Below are 20,247 nucleotides of genomic sequence, written 5' to 3' on the forward strand. Positions count from 1 at the left end.
GAATAGTAACTCTTAAAGTCAAACCAATGGAAAATTGACACTTGGCACTCTAATAAATGCATTCCTATCCTTTCTTTTCTCTCTCACATCAATCAAATCTCACTCTCTACTTATCTCGTAACATCCGATAACTTTTCCACAGTATCCGAAACTTAACCGTATTGGCCGAATTTTCCCGAACTTTTCGCACTCGTGGGTCCCACGTCCAATATATATTCTTAATTTTCTAAAAACTATCCAATACGAGAAAACTCATCTTAAAACTATAATTACTCATAAAATTCACCAGGAAAATATTCCTAAGTCAGAAAATGCAGAAAACATGCAATTAAGGGGAAATAAACCCTAGGAAAAATATTAGGGTTTTACGGGTTCTCACACTCTCCCCCCCTTAAAAGAATTTCGTCCTCGAAATTCCTTATCAGCGGAATCCCTCAAATCTAAGGTACCCAACGGATCAAGCAAATGACTAGCCCAAATTGCCTACCTAGGCTCTCATCTCTTCCGTATCCGGGCACAAGAATCCCATCTAAGATAATTCACAACTCGAGCCGGCCGGTCCCAAGAGTAAACCATCCTTATTAAAGATTCCTACCCGACATACATACCTAGTTTCCTCGAGTCCCATGATAATGATTCGCACACTTATCACATGCCCGGTTCATAACTTACGCTCAAACGAGCACTTAAACGCATTCATGAAATTAGGACCACAACACCACTTGGCCCAGTCTCACTCCGCGCAGAGACCACGCGAAGTGGCTCTGATACCACTTGTAACAGCCCCACTTTCCCCTAAGGCGAACCAAAGGGGTTAGCGGACTGCCTGCCCAACTCTCGCCAGGACTACGGATCAGATTAGAGCTATCCGCTTCAACCCGGAACTTACAAACTCGCGTAAACAAATCAAAACAGTAAAACAACCCAAGATAAAATGAGATGAAATCCGGAGCCGGCCATGAATAGTAACCGACCCGTCAGAACCCAACCGAAATAGCTAACAAACATTTTCATCTGATCTTTAGCGTTTACAAATCAAAATGACATACAAAAGCTTTCAAAAGATAATACATATACACGGTTTGCCAAATCAAAAGAGAAAACGCCCCAAAAGTACACTTAGGGTTTTAATACATGAGCTATACAAAAGATATGTTCAACTAGCTCAAGTCGGCAACCGATTATCAAATCCAGTCCAAAAGTATTTATTTTTCCTGTAAGGAAAACAAAAGGAACAGAACGGGGTGAGCTTGCGCTCAATGAGGTACCAAACAGATAGCATTAAAATCATGGCATTTCACATTTAACAAATCAGATACCCATGTCAGATGTAAAGCAAAGGAACCAATGATTCAAATCAGAAGTATACGGGTGGCTCTCAGGAGCCAAATTTCCAGCGCAATACTTGATCCAAACCGGTTGACTCTCCGTCAACGTATATAGAACCAATGCGTCCGTAGACCCCTCTTATCACCGAATTCCGTCCACCAAACACCCCTTTACCGGGCCCGCTCACCTCAAACGAACAAAAATGGTAATACTCGAGTATACCCGGAATCAAGGGTCTCAATACCCAAAATCCCCGAACAGACTACCGTGGTTCGTTATCTAATCGTCCAGGCCCTTGCCGGCCCGACTCGAATAACTTAGCCACAGGATTGAGCCATAGGTCATAGAAATCCGAACAGAAATCCGAACAGATGCAGACACAGATAACAGATTCAAATTTTGCATAGTAAATTGGCATATGAGCAGACTAGAGAACGAGTGTGATAAAGTACACCCTCGTCTCGAACAAATAAACAGATTGCAGAGCAGAAATCAAGTTAAATAGCAATGGAGGGGAGTGGTACACTCACCGGCTCAACTTCAAAAGTTTTCACTTCAGATTGGCCTTAATCGCCAAGAAACCCTAAAATAATCAAAATAAATCAATTGAAGGTTTTACTTCCAGAATCGGGTAAACACAATGCACATGAGGCTCGACTACTAGTCGTATGCCTCGCCAAAATAATTACTAATGCAAGGGTGGAAAACATGATTTTCTTGGAAACAAAAAGGTAACATGAAGACTTAGGCGCAAACAACCCAAAAGCCTTTCATTTCTACCAAAAGGCAAATCCAACTTAAAAGAACCAAACGGCCTAGAAATTCGGGCAGCATGCCCTTTGTGTTTACCAAATTTTCCAGCCATAAGGCTTCATTATTTTTCTTCAATCACAACTCAACAACACACATATAAGCATTTCATGTCAAGAGCCGTTCCATAGGCTCACAATATCATAAAACAAGAAACCATACCGAGCCATAAACAACACCAATTCACAACCCCATTAGGGTTTTATAATCATATACAAGCATGAAAGCAAACCAGAAATTAAGAAAGGGCTTTAACCTAAGCCTTGATAAGAAAACCGGATTTGACCTCATAATGCGGTAATGGCACAACTCTCACTACAAATATCGGATGGGGGTGTAAGACCCACCATTTCGAAGCCAAGAAACAGAGCTACAACAATGTAGAAGGCCTCTCAGTCCAAATCCTAGCACAACTAGGTCAAAAGTGCCAAATACCAAACCAGAATTACCAAAACAGGTTTGCAAAACACACAAAACTGTAATACGTCAATCTCAGCCTACATAGGTCCAAATGCCGAAATTCCAAAGGCATAAGTTAGCTAAGACATCCAGTTATATTTCCTCAGAAGACACTAACTTCAAAATCCAAACCAATTCCAGTCAAAACAGGCAATTACTATCGCAGTTCGGACATTCTGTGCACCAAAAACAACAACAGTAAAAATGGCATAACTCACTCTATACTACTCCAAATGCCCTGAAATTTTGCAGGCACTTCAAACTCATCAATACCTACAACTTTCATGTTTTGAGCAAAGTCCAATTCGGCCTCTAGCTATGACCTAAAATTTCGGACAGAATAGGGGTTCATGAACCCTAACTTCTCACATTTCATTCCAAATCCAAAATTGATTGCATTTAACAACAATTCACACCCACTAGAGTCAAAGCCCCTTATTACAAACCATCATACTAGTCCACAACATCAAAATCATATGAAACCAGAAAATTCCTCATAAAATGGAAAACTTCACTAAATCAAGCCAAACCAAGAAATAAATCATATAATCCATCACTTTAGCCACTTCTAAGCCAAACATAAGCATCATTAGATGTAGTAGGGTGTTCAAGCATCACTTACCAAGCAATCAAGAGAGATAGGGAGTGTGGACACCTTAGCTCTTCAAATCAACTTCACTAATACACTCAAGAGCACCAAAGGAAGGAATTTCATGGAGTAGATTCTAGTTTACGGACTTGAGTTGGGTGATTTGAGCTTGTTGGAAGCTTAAACTTGGAAGAGTTTTTCTTTCTTCTTTGATGAGAGGTTCGGCCAACACAAGGGAAGAAAATGGTGAATTTTGTGAATTTTTGGAGATATTTAACCAATTTTGGTCAAAGGTCAAAATAGTGAATAGTAACTCTTAAAGTCAAACCAATGGAAAATTGACACTTGGCACTCTAATAAATGCATTCCTATCCTTTCTTTTCTCTCTCACATCAATCAAATCTCACTCTCTACTTATCTCGTAACATCCGATAACTTTTCCACAGTATCCGAAACTTAACCGTATTGGCCGAATTTTCTCGAACTTTTCGCACTCGTGGGTCCCACGTCCAATATATATTCTTAATTTTCTAAAAACTATCCAATACGAGAAAACTCATCTTAAAACTATAATTACTCATAAAATTCACCAGGAAAATATTCCTAAGTCAGAAAATGCAGAAAACATGCAATTAAGGGGAAATAAACCCTAGGAAAAATATTAGGGTTTTACGGGTTCTCACACTCTCCCCCCCTTAAAAGAATTTCGTCCTCGAAATTCCTTATCAGCGGAATCCCTCAAATCTAAGGTACCCAACGGATCAAGCAAATGACTAGCCCAAATTGCCTACCTAGGCTCTCATCTCTTCCGTATCCGGGCACAAGAATCCCATCTAAGATAATTCACAACTCGAGCCGGCCGGTCCCAAGAGTAAACCATCCTTATTAAAGATTCCTACCCGACATACATACCTAGTTTCCTCGAGTCCCATGATAATGATTCGCACACTTATCACATGCCCGGTTCATAACTTACGCTCAAACGAGCACTTAAACGCATTCATGAAATTAGGACCACAACACCACTTGGCCCAGTCTCACTCCGCGCAGAGACCACGCGAAGTGGCTCTGATACCACTTGTAACAGCCCCACTTTCCCCTAAGGCGAACCAAAGGGGTTAGCGGACTGCCTGCCCAACTCTCGCCAGGACTACGGATCAGATTAGAGCTATCCGCTTCAACCCGGAACTTACAAACTCGCGTAAACAAATCAAAACAGTAAAACAACCCAAGATAAAATGAGATGAAATCCGGAGCCGGCCATGAATAGTAACCGACCCGTCAGAACCCAACCGAAATAGCTAACAAACATTTTCATCTGATCTTTAGCGTTTACAAATCAAAATGACATACAAAAGCTTTCAAAAGATAATACATATACACGGTTTGCCAAATCAAAAGAGAAAACGCCCCAAAAGTACACTTAGGGTTTTAATACATGAGCTATACAAAAGATATGTTCAACTAGCTCAAGTCGGCAACCGATTATCAAATCCAGTCCAAAAGTATTTATTTTTCCTGTAAGGAAAACAAAAGGAACAGAACGGGGTGAGCTTGCGCTCAATGAGGTACCAAACAGATAGCATTAAAATCATGGCATTTCACATTTAACAAATCAGATACCCATGTCAGATGTAAAGCAAAGGAACCAATGATTCAAATCAGAAGGATACGGGTGGCTCTCAGGAGCCAAATTTCCAGCGCAATACTTGATCCAAACCGGTTGACTCTCCGTCAACGTATATAGAACCAATGCGTCCGTAGACCCCTCTTATCACCGAATTCCGTCCACCAAACACCCCTTTACCGGGCCCGCTCACCTCAAACGAACAAAAATGGTAATACTCGAGTATACCCGGAATCAAGGGTCTCAATACCCAAAATCCCCGAACAGACTACCGTGGTTCGTTATCTAATCGTCCAGGCCCTTGCCGGCCCGACTCGAATAACTTAGCCACAGGATTGAGCCATAGGTCATAGAAATCCGAACAGAAATCCGAACAGATGCAGACACAGATAACAGATTCAAATTTTGCATAGTAAATTGGCATATGAGCAGACTAGAGAACGAGTGTGATAAAGTACACCCTCGTCTCGAACAAATAAACAGATTGCAGAGCAGAAATCAAGTTAAATAGCAATGGAGGGGAGTGGTACACTCACCGGCTCAACTTCAAAAGTTTTCACTTCAGATTGGCCTTAATCGCCAAGAAACCCTAAAATAATCAAAATAAATCAATTGAAGGTTTTACTTCCAGAATCGGGTAAACACAATGCACATGAGGCTCGACTACTAGTCGTATGCCTCGCCAAAATAATTACTAATGCAAGGGTGGAAAACATGATTTTCTTGGAAACAAAAAGGTAACATGAAGACTTAGGCGCAAACAACCCAAAAGCCTTTCATTTCTACCAAAAGGCAAATCCAACTTAAAAGAACCAAACGGCCTAGAAATTCGGGCAGCATGCCCTTTGTGTTTACCAAATTTTCCAGCCATAAGGCTTCATTATTTTTCTTCAATCACAACTCAACAACACACATATAAGCATTTCATGTCAAGAGCCGTTCCATAGGCTCACAATATCATAAAACAAGAAACCATACCGAGCCATAAACAACACCAATTCACAACCCCATTAGGGTTTTATAATCATATACAAGCATGAAAGCAAACCAGAAATTAAGAAAGGGCTTTAACCTAAGCCTTGATAAGAAAACCGGATTTGACCTCATAATGCGGTAATGGCACAACTCTCACTACAAATATCGGATGGGGGTGTAAGACCCACCATTTCGAAGCCAAGAAACAGAGCTACAACAATGTAGAAGGCCTCTCAGTCCAAATCCTAGCACAACTAGGTCAAAAGTGCCAAATACCAAACCAGAATTACCAAAACAGGTTTGCAAAACACACAAAACTGTAATACGTCAATCTCAGCCTACATAGGTCCAAATGCCGAAATTCCAAAGGCATAAGTTAGCTAAGACATCCAGTTATATTTCCTCAGAAGACACTAACTTCAAAATCCAAACCAATTCCAGTCAAAACAGGAAATTACTATCGCAGTTCGGACATTCTGTGCACCAAAAACAACAACAGTAAAAATGGCATAACTCACTCTATACTACTCCAAATGCCCTGAAATTTTGCAGGCACTTCAAACTCATCAATACCTACAACTTTCATGTTTTGAGCAAAGTCCAATTCGGCCTCTAGCTATGACCTAAAATTTCGGACAGAATAGGGGTTCATGAACCCTAACTTCTCACATTTCATTCCAAATCCAAAATTGATTGCATTTAACAACAATTCACACCCACTAGAGTCAAAGCCCCTTATTACAAACCATCATACTAGTCCACAACATCAAAATCATATGAAACCAGAAAATTCCTCATAAAATGGAAAACTTCACTAAATCAAGCCAAACCAAGAAATAAATCATATAATCCATCACTTTAGCCACTTCTAAGCCAAACATAAGCATCATTAGATGTAGTAGGGTGTTCAAGCATCACTTACCAAGCAATCAAGAGAGATAGGGAGTGTGGACACCTTAGCTCTTCAAATCAACTTCACTAATACACTCAAGAGCACCAAAGGAAGGAATTTCATGGAGTAGATTCTAGTTTACGGACTTGAGTTGGGTGATTTGAGCTTGTTGGAAGCTTAAACTTGGAAGAGTTTTTCTTTCTTCTTTGATGAGAGGTTCGGCCAACACAAGGGAAGAAAATGGTGAATTTTGTGAATTTTTGGAGATATTTAACCAATTTTGGTCAAAGGTCAAAATAGTGAATAGTAACTCTTAAAGTCAAACCAATGGAAAATTGACACTTGGCACTCTAATAAATGCATTCCTATCCTTTCTTTTCTCTCTCACATCAATCAAATCTCACTCTCTACTTATCTCGTAACATCCGATAACTTTTCCACAGTATCCGAAACTTAACCGTATTGGCCGAATTTTCCCGAACTTTTCGCACTCGTGGGTCCCACGTCCAATATATATTCTTAATTTTCTAAAAACTATCCAATACGAGAAAACTCATCTTAAAACTATAATTACTCATAAAATTCACCAGGAAAATATTCCTAAGTCAGAAAATGCAGAAAACATGCAATTAAGGGGAAATAAACCCTAGGAAAAATATTAGGGTTTTACGGGTTCTCACACTTTTAGTGATGTTACTAGTGATAATTAGTTGATTAAATTAAGTTTTGACGAAAATCTTTTGAGTCAAATAAGCAACCATGACAAAGAGAAGGTAGTGAAAAGAACATTGGATAGGGGGCTAGGCACTAACTCTTGGTTCAAAATGTTTGAAAAAACTAAGTGCAAGAATATCCAAAATAAAGTACATGATCATTCAATGCTATTGATGGACAGTATACTAGATAAGATTAAGAAGAAAAGTAGGTTCTACTTTGATAAAGGATGGTTAAAACATAAAAATGTAGGAAATGTATAAAGGAAGCCTGGTACACTGAAATTGAAGGCTCTAAACTCTATAAATTACAAGAAAAATAGGTGTTGCAGAGTTGCATTACTTAACTTAAACAAACATCTCAATATGAATGATAAGAGAAGGATTATAAAGATGAAAAAATTCAATCAAAGATTTAGAGCAATGTACATTGAATCCATGTTGAACCAGTTGAATATTTTTAAAAAGCAACTTAATGAGACTTATAAAGATGAAAAGATACTTTGGAGTCAAAAGGCAAAGGAACAACTTGCTAAATTTGCCGTATGGCAAGGTGGGCTTTTTTGTTCAGGGCAGAGGCATGAAAGAACCTAGTGTTGGAGTCGCCCTCCTTCAACCATCTCACTCAAGATTTTTGTTTCCAAAACATCTCTTCGTCAGCTAGCTTTTTTAATAGCCGCGCTTGTGCTTGACTCCACTGTACTCTAGCTTCATCACTGCTTTCCTTCTCAAGCTTGACCTCGCAAATTCTGAATTCCTCTTCAGCTACCGCTATGTTACCAAAGATGTTTCCAAAAGTGGTTTGATTCCAGTCTCGGAGTGCCAATTTTAGTCTTTTGAGCTTAGAGAAGAAAGCGTAATGCCATATCCGTGAACTTCCTACTCCCAGCTCGAGCGAACCACCTCTTGAAAGGATGGATGGTTGACCCACATGTGCTGGAATTTAAACATCTTCGAAGCTGGACCAACATTTTGCTGCACATGGAGCAGCAAGGGTGAGTGGCTAGAGATGACTCGGTTTAGATGCTCTAAGGAAGAGTTTGGGAAAGGCCGCTGCCATTCCTAGTTGACCAGTATTCTATCTAGTTTTTTCCAAATTTGTCTACCCTGGCAAACTCCGATCCAGGTGAAACGACTGCCAAAAGCTGGGATCTGATTTAACCCATAGGTCGAGAGGGTATCCGTAAAATCCGCCATAGTGCCTATATCTTGTTGGACTGGACCCAGACACTCATCCATCGAGGCGATGATATTAAAATCACCCCTACAAGCCATGGTCATGGTTCGCCGTCGCGGATCTCGGTCGCGTCGCGGTCTCGATTGTTCCACATCCGTCGCAGCATATCGGATGAATATCGGGTGATACAAACATTATAGTATATAAAAATTTTCAAAAAATCTGAAAAAATTACTAAAAATAGTAAATACCATAAAAAGCACAATTATCAACTTAAATTTACTAAATACCTACATTATCTAAATATATTAAATTTTTTCTAATCAAGTTTAATTATGCAAGGTAATTTGCATTATTTCGATAATAATAAAAATTTTTTATTATCTAAATATATTAAATTTTTTCTAATCAAGTTTAATTATGCAAGGTAATTTATACTTTGACAATTTGCCCAATTCAATTTTTTGTTTAATTAACTGCAAGAAACTCTTTTTTTTTTTACTTTTTCTAATTAATTTACCTAAATCATTTTAACCAACATAATTGAGATACATGAAAATAAATAAATTACATTTATGATCATTAAAATGTATCCAAATAATCACTACATATTTTTTAACTAAAATTTAGATAAAAGACTACTAACACAAATTAATCATATACTTAATAATATGTAAAAAATGTCAAAATGCATTACTTAAATTTACAAATATCTAAATATCATATCTGAATGCTAAATTAAAAAAATTAAAATTGATAAGTTATTTTGAAAGAAGATGCGGACCTTTTGACTGATGCTTGGGTTTAAGATTAGGAGCCTAATCTCTTAATTACTTCGGCCAAAGCTGGACTTTACTTGCTTCTAATTTTTCCTTCCATTTTTTTCCCTATGGCTGGCTTCGGTACAAAAGCCCTTCTTCTGTTTAGTGCAGCCGCACCTCACTGGAGTCTTCCCTTCAATTTGAGCCGTATCTTCCTCTGACTCTTCCCTTCATTTTTTTCCCAATTTCTGTTTCTCACTTTTTCACCTCCTTCACGGCCAGATAATGTGGAAATTGAAGAGCCGGCCGTCACCTTTACTCTTTCTTTGCTTTCTCTTTCCCGCTATTGTTGTCTTCCTCTAACAGCCTCCTGTCACCTCTGTTTTGAGCCGCAGCCGGACGATGAAGAAATTGAAGAACCAATCGACTTGTTTCTCCAGCCGGCCGTCACCTTTATTCTGGAGTGAAGCTCAAAAACTAGTGATGGATTACAGAGGAATTGCTGGTATGGTTCTCTTTATCCCCACTTTTCCCTAAAACTTGCCTTTGTGGCTGAAAAATGAAACAATAAAGACTGCAACAACCGTGTGGACCACCTTTTGTAATTCTAGTTTTGTTTGGTTTTGTAAAAGGCTCTGCAACAGCCGTAGCTAGTTGTGGTGCGATGCCTTTTGTGTCCTTTCGGTGCCGATTCCTTTTTTGTTTGGTTTTGGCTTCCCAGTTGCTGTTTAAACTTGTTTACCGGTACATATCTGAGTCAAATCCGAGAATTTGGCCATTATCTTGCTACACGGTGCTAATTCGGAGGATATCAGCTAATTCGGAGCGATTTAAATCAGATATGGTGTAATCGGCGTTTCGGGTATCGGTATCGAAACGGCAGGTGCCGTTCCGGTTATGACTCGGCCGAGTTGGTGAACCTTGGCCATGGTTTGGTATCCAACTCGTGTGATATTATACTCATCTCTGCCCAGAGAGAGAGCCGTTCAACCTAGGTACACTTTGCATAGACAAAAGTATAATAAAAAACTAGGTTCCAACATTCTAGTGTTACTACTAAGTGGAGACATTGGGTAGAGTTGGTTAGGACATTTACTGCCAAACCGTCCTTCCATAGCACCCATATTTTTGGAGACACATTAAAAAGCCCCATTTTAAATTGATATCAATTTGCAAATTCATCTATCCTCACAGCATCTACAATCGGTTCCAAGCTTACTAGTAGGGAAATATTGTAAATCTTAAGCCTACGAGAGGTAGTTGTCCCACGATTCCGTGGATATTCCATACTAAAACATTAACCATCATAATTGTTCTCCATGGAGTGTAAGATAGCTTTCTTGGCCTATCGTGTAATGACCGTTTTGGGAGTGTAACATACCTTTTCTTCCTTCTTCGCTTAGCTATAGACGGCCCTTCTAGCTTCGGGAGCAACGCGTCCATCTGTTGTTTAAATTGCTAGAAATCAGCTATCAATTGCTCCTTAGGCCCCTTTGTATTAGAGATAGTATCTTGCTCGCGGTTCAATCTTTGGATGTCATTGAGTGTATGGTCGTCCATGACTATCAAGGCAAGTTGATTCTGTTCAGGGATGGCCACATTGTCTTGGTCAGCAGATTGGTGCTTTGGAGTCAACTGGTCAGGGTTGTGTAGTGGCAATCCCCTTTGGACAACAATGTTAATGGGGATTAGAATTTCATTTAGCACAATTGGTGTCGATTCTTCCTGGGGCACCGTTCGAATAGCAGAAGGGTCTTCAACATTCTGTTGAGCAGTTTTGCTTGGTGAGGCTTGAAAAGTGTTCTGTTGGGGAGCTTTGGAAACCCAGATTGTTTGTTGTGCAACCATTTCTGGGTAAGCTGTCATGTTGGTTGTATGGCGTTACACTCAGACGATGGATGACCAAGCTTTCGGTAGCAAGTACAATAGTCTGACACATTCTCATATTCAACGTGCTGCCAAAAGCTAATTGATCCATTGTTGATCCAGATGCGGTTCGGAAGATCATGGAGCAAATCTACTTCGACACAAATGCAGGCAACATTTGGTCTGGCTAGCGTGGAGATAGAGGCATCTAATTTCAGGGGCTTGCCTATGAGTTTCACAATTGAGAACAATGGTCTTTTACCAAACAAGTGGATTGGCAGACTGGGTAGGCGAACCCAGATTGGCACTATAGAAGATTCTGGCTCAACGGAGAAAAAAGGAATCCACTTAAAAACTTGCATGCCAAAACCTTGGAAGGACCAGAATCTATGGAGCCAGCATCGGTGGTAGCCTTCTTCCAAATCAAATCGAATAAGGACATGGCGAGTGTCCAGCAAACCAAGTGAGAAAGGCCCTTTAAATCCTACCCCTACAAAATCTTTACACAAGGTTTCCATCGATGGTTGGCCCTTCAAAAATTTTCCAGCCAGTGAGAACCTGAAAGGGGACGCCAGAAGCTGAACTTCCTCGTTTGTGAAGGAGACTGCTAGCTCTCCTTTATAGGACACGCGACGCTTCAGAATAGGTGCGACAGGCACGGTGGGCGTAGAGGAGGCCAGGATATCTACAGAGGAGCGCTTGGAGGGGGTGGGGTGCCCTTCACCCAACGGATGAAGGTCAACCATGGCGTGAAGTGGAAAATTCGAAGAAAGGAAACCCTAAGGAAAATATTAGTATTGAAAATATATCATCGAAAATTACCACCTCATGAACATCTATTTTTCAAGTAATTCAATATTACAAACATGTTATAAAATTAATAAAAAAACAACAATAAAGAGGTTCCTTGGGTTATGGAATCCTTAACTACTCCTGCAAGTAAAATTACTTGTTAAATTAGTGTATTTATCTTGATTTAAGTTATGGCATAATTTCTTAAGACTATGTGATACTCACTGTACATCAACGATATTTATAACTAATCTATACCTACATTAGTAATGATGAAACAAGTTATAAGTTATTAGAATCTATTAAATAACTTGGTTTAAAAGCCACAAAGATGCTCTCTCTACATCTCGTGAGTGAAGTCCCTGGGTTTATCACTTCCATGAATTAGTACTGGATCCCAATTTTTATTGATGATTCAACACCTTTAAATAATCACAACTAATAGTTAATTAATCATGATTGTAATAGCAAAAATGCTAAATAACTTGCACAAGATTTTAGCTCAAATAACCAAAAAAAATCACATAAAATCATAGATAGTTCATCCACACCCTAGATGTAAAACTAGCAAATCATAAGAGCAATATAAATCAGAACTAATCATGCATTATCACTAAACAATAAAATATATATATATATATATATATAAGAAATAAAAGGGTTAGGAGAAAAGTCACCTTTGTCACACGAGCATTTAACTTTCCATCTTCAATCCTTAATCTTCATTCTTACTTAGTTACATGCAAGATGGGATAAAACTACACTAATCTATATAAACTAATGAACTAGGAAGTTCTAGTTAAATACTATATTTTTGTGTTGTTTCTTGACTCTCAAAGTTACAAAACATGTTCATAAGCAATCCTATTTATAGGTGAAAAATGCTCCTAAAAACTCATTTCAAGTCGTGCAAATTGCTTCTCAAAATCTTCAAAAGTTGTTTCTTCAAATCTCTAAGATTTCGTGTGCAGATTCAACCAAAATGTGATAAAAACAAGGAGTCAAAAGCTAGGTGAGAATAAGCTACAAGTTGCACAATAAATTGCACAACCATCATGAAGATTTGTTAACCAAATCTGTGGATCTCGCTCGTGAGTCCTATCCACGAATTCGTTGATCTACTTCTTCTTTTCCTTGTTGCAAATGATCTATGGACTATATCCAAGGACTCCTCTGTGGACCAAATCTAAGGACAGATCCATTGATCAACTTTTGAGTGTAAGAATTTGAATCCATGGGCTTGGTCATTTGACCAGTGGACTTGGCCCATGTATCCTCAATTTTCTCCATTTTTATCATATTCAAAATCATATCCTAATCCATTTCTAACATGTTGGTTCAACTTGATCCAAATCGATTATCCAAGTGCCAAAACTTAACAAAAATACACATTTTGCATATTAATCCATTCAAATGCAAGTTTTGGTTAAAAATATCAACTTGTAGAAATAGTTGCTAAATGGAGCAAATTTTCATCTTTAAACCCTAAAAACACATAACTTCGTTTGGAGTAATTGTTTTTGAAATATTTTACTATAGCAATGTATATGAAAAACTTTTATGATATATGTATTTTGAAATATTTGATATATTGTATGGATGATATATTTTTGAGTTATTTTTGTTTGTGTATTATTGTAGCATTGTATTTGACAAACTTGTTTTTGAAAAATAGGCCAATCCAAACGGAGGTAATTAAACATATTAAAAACATAAAAAATAATCACTTGTCAAATTTGTTCATACCTGAATCATTACTTGTCCACAAACAATAGGAAATATCAACCAATAATGATCTAAAAGAGTAAAATAACATATGTGCACCCTTGAATTCAATCCCTCAAAACCTAGTAAATAACCATTATGTGAAAATTTCGCTGCTCTCTCATGGCCGCTAGGGTTTAACTTTTAGCCGCTACCCCCCATGGCTGCTACAGTGGCCTCACAACCACCATAAGGGCTAGCCAACCCCCCCCCCCCAAGAAAACCTTTGCTAATATATAGTTGCACAGCACCCGCAGTGTGCTGCACCAGAAGTCTCTAAGGCCTTTATCTTCACGCCCCAATAGCCCTCAATTGTTCAGGAACCAGCCACATATAAAGGAAAACCTACAGTATTTTTCACCGAAGAAGATGTTCAAACCCTATCCAGCCTATTACGTTACTCATTGATTGGAAAATTCTCAATGGATGCTCTGCGGCAAGAATTTTAGGTAATTGGCTTCCATGGGAACTTCTCACTGGGATTAATTGACTACAGCCACATCCTCATCTGGTTTGAGCAGAAAGATGACTATTTGCATCTCTGGTTGAAAGGCATCTAATCCTTGCATGGATTTGCGATGTGTGTCCTTAAATGGACACCTTCGTTCTCGATCGATGCTAAATCTCTATTAGCTCCTGTCTGGGTTTCTCTACTGAGACTCCCAATACATCTCTTCAATAAAGGGCCACTGTTCTCCATTGCAAAATTAATTGGGGAACCATTGAAGGTTGACACTTCTACGATTATGCTTAATCGCCCCAGCATCGCACGATTTTGCATGGAGGTGGACATGAGGCAGGCCCTTTCGAAAAAATTTTGAATTGGACAAGGAAGCTCAGGATTCTAGTAGAACGTGGAGTACAAAAATCTGCCAGCCTACTGCACATCGTGCCAAATACTTGGACACCAATTGGTTGTCATAGTTCAGGGAAACTTATGGGGAACCAGACCTATATTTCCTTCTTAAACCGACACCCCAGACCACGAGAAGAGAAGACATGGATTGCCAACCAAAAGTCACGGGCTGAACCTTTGACTTCTGACGCTGAGCATCCAAACCTTCTGACAGCAACAGGAAAGCAATGTTGTTACTACAGGCACTAATCAGCCTCTCAATCAGCTAAAACTAGATCGGGCTCTTCTAGGCTCTATGGGCTTAACCATGTAGCAAAAACAACAAGATAGTTACGCTCAAATTCTCGCAACCGTATCAGGTTCAACGCATCACCAAGAACTAACAAACCTCCTGATACAACATCGAGAGCACCTGGAAGTCCCCTCACATGTTGCACAACCCTCCCACGAGCTGCATAAGGAGTAGAATCTCACGGGTGTGGTGCATGCAATGGACAACGTGACCCAATACGATGACAATGATAACTAGAATGGGAATAATACAAACAGCCTGCTCCTCTCGAGCAAAAAATAACTTGGCTAAAGGATTTCTTGACGACTAGCTACTCATACCTAAACTTTGTGGTGAGCCTGATACGCACTCTGACACGAAGGACCTATACCCTGATAGGTCACAGAGGATAGTCATGGAGGATTTTGCCAAATTCAAGAAGCAATTGGATCATCTCTTCCCTGGTCCAAGTACGGATGTCACTACTAAAAGAGGCAGGAAGAAAAGATTTTTGAATCTCCTTAAAACAATGGTAACTAGGCAGTCACTAAAGGCAGCCTCCTCTAGTTTCTCTCTCCAAAGGTTTGATGATTAATATGCTTGTATGGAACATTAAGGGAGTGGCTGGCAGAGCTTCTGTCCGATGTTTGAGGAAACTTTTAGTTATACACTCCATCTCATTTTTAGTAATCTTAAAACCAATGGTAAATCCAGATCAATTAGAAGCTACCCGAGATAAGTTTGGTTTCCATCTGGCCTTATGTAATGCAACCAATAAAATTTAGGTACTATAGAAGGCTGGTTTTGCAATTTACATTTTAGCTAATTCCGAGCAATTCATTCACTTAGCCATCACCTATGTGCCATGGAAAAGTGCGGTTTTTTGTACCTTTGTTTACGCTAAATGCACTTCATTGGAAAGGCGAGGTCTCTGGTCTGATCTTGTCTCGCTGTCGGTGACTCTAGCTGCTAATCCGTGGATAATAGGAGGAGACTTTAATGTCATAGCAAACGCAAGCTGTGCACCGAAGAACTTCACTGCTATGGATGAGTTCGCAGGCTGTATTTCAAGCTGTGGAATGAAAGTTATGGAATCTATTGGGAGTCGGTTTACTTGGATAGGAGTTGGCCAAGGCCGACGCATATGGAAGTGGCTAGATAGAGTTCTCATGAATACTATGTGGCAGCAGCAATTTCCCAACTCGATAATTCAACACCTAAATGGAATTGCCTTGGATCACAACCCCTTGTTAATGCGGATTGAGGGTGAGAGAGCCGTAGGACCTAGAGCCTTTAAATTCCAACAAATGTGGGTAAAACACCCAAGTTTCTTGAAGATGGTGGAAGAAAGTTGGAGGCAGCCCCTCGAGGGCTATGGTATGTTCCTTTTCGTCCAGAAGATGAAACGGCTGAAGAAGGTCCTACAAGAATGGAATAAGAAGGATTTTGGAAATCTTTTTGACAACATTGCAAAGGCGAAGAAATTGTATGACTAAAGGAAGCATAGCTGGAGGAGGAGGATAATGAGGAGACAAGACAGCAGTGGAGTCGAGCGCAAGCTACCCTGCTTAGGAGGCTTGCTGATGAGGAAATATTTTGGAAGCAGAAGGCTCGAGTTAGATGGCTAAAAGATGGGGACTCTAACACCAAGTTCTTCTATGCACAGCTTCTAGACAAGTGATCTAAGCTTTCAATTCGGCGAATAAGAAACTCCCAAGATGAATGGGTTGAACATGAGGCCGACATTGACGCTAAGGCTATAAATTATTTTTAGGAGCTGCTGGCCACTACCTTAACAGTACAAGAACACGTGATGGTGCGATTACTCAACAATATCCCATCTCTCATTTCCCAATAGCAAAAGGATAAGCTTATGCTAGAGCTTACCCCAAAAGAGGTTAAAAATGCAGTTTTCCAACTAGATGAACAAAGTGCAGTAGGTGCGGATGGATTTATAGGGTTCTTCTTCAAGCAATGCTGGGACATAATTGGGGAGAATGTTTTTCAAGCTGCTAGAGAATTTATGTGCAGAGTACCCATACCAAATAGCATTGCAAACACTCTAATTGTATTGATCCCGAAGAAAGATTCGCCATAGTTGTTCACAGACTTTTGGCCTAAAAGTCTATGAACCATTATCAATAAGGTTTTTACCAAGATACTTTGCAATAGGTTAAAGCCCCTACTGCCATTTGTCATTTGGTTGGAGCAATCTGCCCTTCTCCAAGGTAGAGAAATTGCGGACAATATTTTAATAGTGCAAGAATTGGTGAATGACATTGATAGGAAGGTGTGGGACCAAAACATAGTGTTCAAAATTGATATGATGAAAACTGTTGATAGGGTGTCATGGGAATTCTTATCCAGGCTGCTCCTCAAATTCAGGTTTCATCCTCGATTCGTGACTTTGGTCATGAACAATTTAACCTTGTCTTGGTTCTCAATGCTTGTCAATGGGAAGCCGAATGGTTTCTTTCGGGCTGCTTGCGGCTTAAAACAAGGAGATCTACTATCCCATTTCCTCTTTATCTTAGTGTTGGAGGCTCTTACCCGTGGCCTAAACAACCTAATACCTTTAGGGGGAGTTCAACCTTACGCTCAACTATGAGGTGCACTGCACGTATCTCATCTAGCCTTTGCCGATGACATTATCATTTTTACAAGGGGTGATCGAAGGTCATTGAGAAACCTAATGGATTTCTTGGATCGGTATCAAGACGGGTCGGGGCAAAAGGTCAATAGTGACAAAAGCTTTTCGTGGTCTCGTCTAGATGCTCCGGTGCTAAAGCCCACCTAATATCCAGATTAACTAGCTTTCGACATCAAAAGCTGCCTTTTACATACTTAGGAAGCCAGCTTTTTAAAGGGAGATATAAGCAAGAGCATTTCCAGCACCTAATCTTCAAAATGCAAAATAAACTTGCTGGTTGGAAGAGGAAGTTACTGTCGGTAGGAGGATGTTTAGTTTTGATCAAACATGTTTTGGCCACTATACCTCTATACCTATTTGCTGCTTTAGAACCCCTCAAAAGTATATTGCGCCAAATCGAACGCATTATGTCCCATTTCTTCTGGGGGGAAGTGGAGGGCTATGAGAGATGGCATTGGAATGGTTTGTGCTTCCCAACTGACCAAAACGGCTTAGGGCTCAATAAACTGGATGGTGTGTTAAGAGCTTTTTGGTGTAAACTATGGTAGAAACTGTGGACCAGCAATGTATTTTGGGCACGCTATATGATAAGCAGATATGCAAAGGTAGCGGAGCATATGACAATAGTGCCAATACGAGCTTCGAGCTCAAGAACTTGGAAAAGAATGTTAAGCATCTGGGTGTTTATGGAAGAACATATGCAGGTGCTGGTGCGAGACGGTAGTTCATCCTTCTGGTTCGATAACTAGTTGGGGTCAGGGCCCATAGCGAAGGACAAAGAGGTAATCCCATCGCCACACATTACAATTGTAGACCTATTTGTCGAGGATGCTTGGCACGTAGATCGGATTGGGGGCTCGCTCACAAAGGAGAAAAAGCTACAAATCCTCAACTCCCTAATCCATATTTCTAATGACAAGGACATCTTAGTTTGGATGCCTTCTACAAATGGTCGATTTAAGCTCTCATCCACCCTAGAGTAGCAATAGGAAGCAGACCACCCCTCCATTTCTTAGATGATGATTTCGAATGGACGAATTCCTCTCAAGATTTCGATCTTCATGTGGCACTTGCTCAACGTCTTACTTCCTTTTCTAGATATACTCTAGCAATTTGGTTTCAATTTGCCGTCAAAGTGCTCGTTTTGAGCCAATTAAGAAACCCTAAACCATTGCTTTCGTGGAATGTCAGATGGCGCACCAAGTTTGCGGAAGATTCGAATAACTTTTTGACATTTACATGGCCCCTACAGATTTGCTCATGCAAAAGTTGCAAGGTTGGTGGATGCACTCAATAGGTAGGTCGCTAAAAGCCACTCTAGCGTGCTTGCTACCTTTATTAATTTGTTGGGATTTGTGGAAGGGGTGGAACACGGTAGTCTTTGAGAACCTAGTGGCATCATCCGACCAGGTCTACCGCCAAGTATTTTGGACTCTCAGTGCTATTGCAGCGGCCCACCCCTTTCAATCGACCTGTCCTGAAGACAAAAACCTGTTGCACTTAGGGTTTCTATCTACTCTCATGCCTCCAAAGCCAACAACGCTCTCTACTTTAGTTTGGTCATTACTGGTCTACCCATACGTTAAGTTGAACGTTGATGGCTCGTCTATTGGAAATTCGAGATATTCAGGAGGGTGAGGAATCATAAGGGATTATAATGGTCAGGTTAAGTGATACAATTCTCGATACGCCAAAATGAATCAAGAACATGAACCACAAGCCCAGATCTAGGTTAGGAATCAACGCTTGGGGATGGAGCTTGTAATCAATCTTGGATTGTACAAGAAAGATTAGAACGAGTAGAACAACGCCACAATCAAGGTGACTACTTGATTGATAAGTTGTCGAATCATGTTAGACCTACTCTAAGATGTTCAATGGTGGCTTTCACAAGCCAAGAAGGGCTCTTTCACTCATGAAAGAAATCTGGAATTTTCTCAAGTTATTATTCAATGTCACTAAACGATCAAACTAAGGCTTTTTATAGCCTTTACAACACTCAATACTCCTAACTCTACTAAGACTCACTTAACTAAACCTATTAAGAATTAACTCAACCCAGGGCGAACTATGGTCAACATGACCTTAAGCCTTTTTATTAACTAATTGGCTTAAATGACTAAACTCAAAGCTGTAATTAACCAAACGACATGAAACAATGAAAATAAATGACAAACAGCTAATAATCTAGGCTATTCGGTCAAGACATAACATGATGACTCTAGCTTGATGCAAACAAACTTGATAAGCTTCAAAACCAGCTAGATCCTATATCATTCCCCTCCTCTTAAAGGTTATTTGCCCACACATCAAAGCATGAAAGGTGACAAGCAGAGTGACATGTCGACGGGTTAGCCTTGTGATGATTACAAGCCAAGGTATCATCCAAAGAAAAAAACTGCACTTGCAAAGTTGGAAAAGACACCGTTTAGCTCCTTGAATCTCACGAACTAGCTTTAATGTTTGCTCATTTAATTCACTCATATTCATGAGGTAAGGGTCCTCGAAGTGGTGTGTGGCGTCTATCATGAAATCAAACTCCTCTAGCTCAACGAAGTTTGCAAAGTGCAAAATCTGATTTGGTGATGTTGAAGTTTCACTTGGACTATCTACAAGTTGAAGATAAGGATTGTATTGTTCATCATCAATCTCACTCCACAAACGAACTACTTGCACAAGATCAGCCCCTTTGTCTACTTAAGAAAGTCAACAAAGA

This window comes from Coffea arabica, chromosome 3e (genome assembly GCF_036785885.1).
Source record: "Coffea arabica cultivar ET-39 chromosome 3e, Coffea Arabica ET-39 HiFi, whole genome shotgun sequence".
In the NCBI taxonomy this organism is placed as follows: domain Eukaryota; kingdom Viridiplantae; phylum Streptophyta; class Magnoliopsida; order Gentianales; family Rubiaceae; genus Coffea; species Coffea arabica.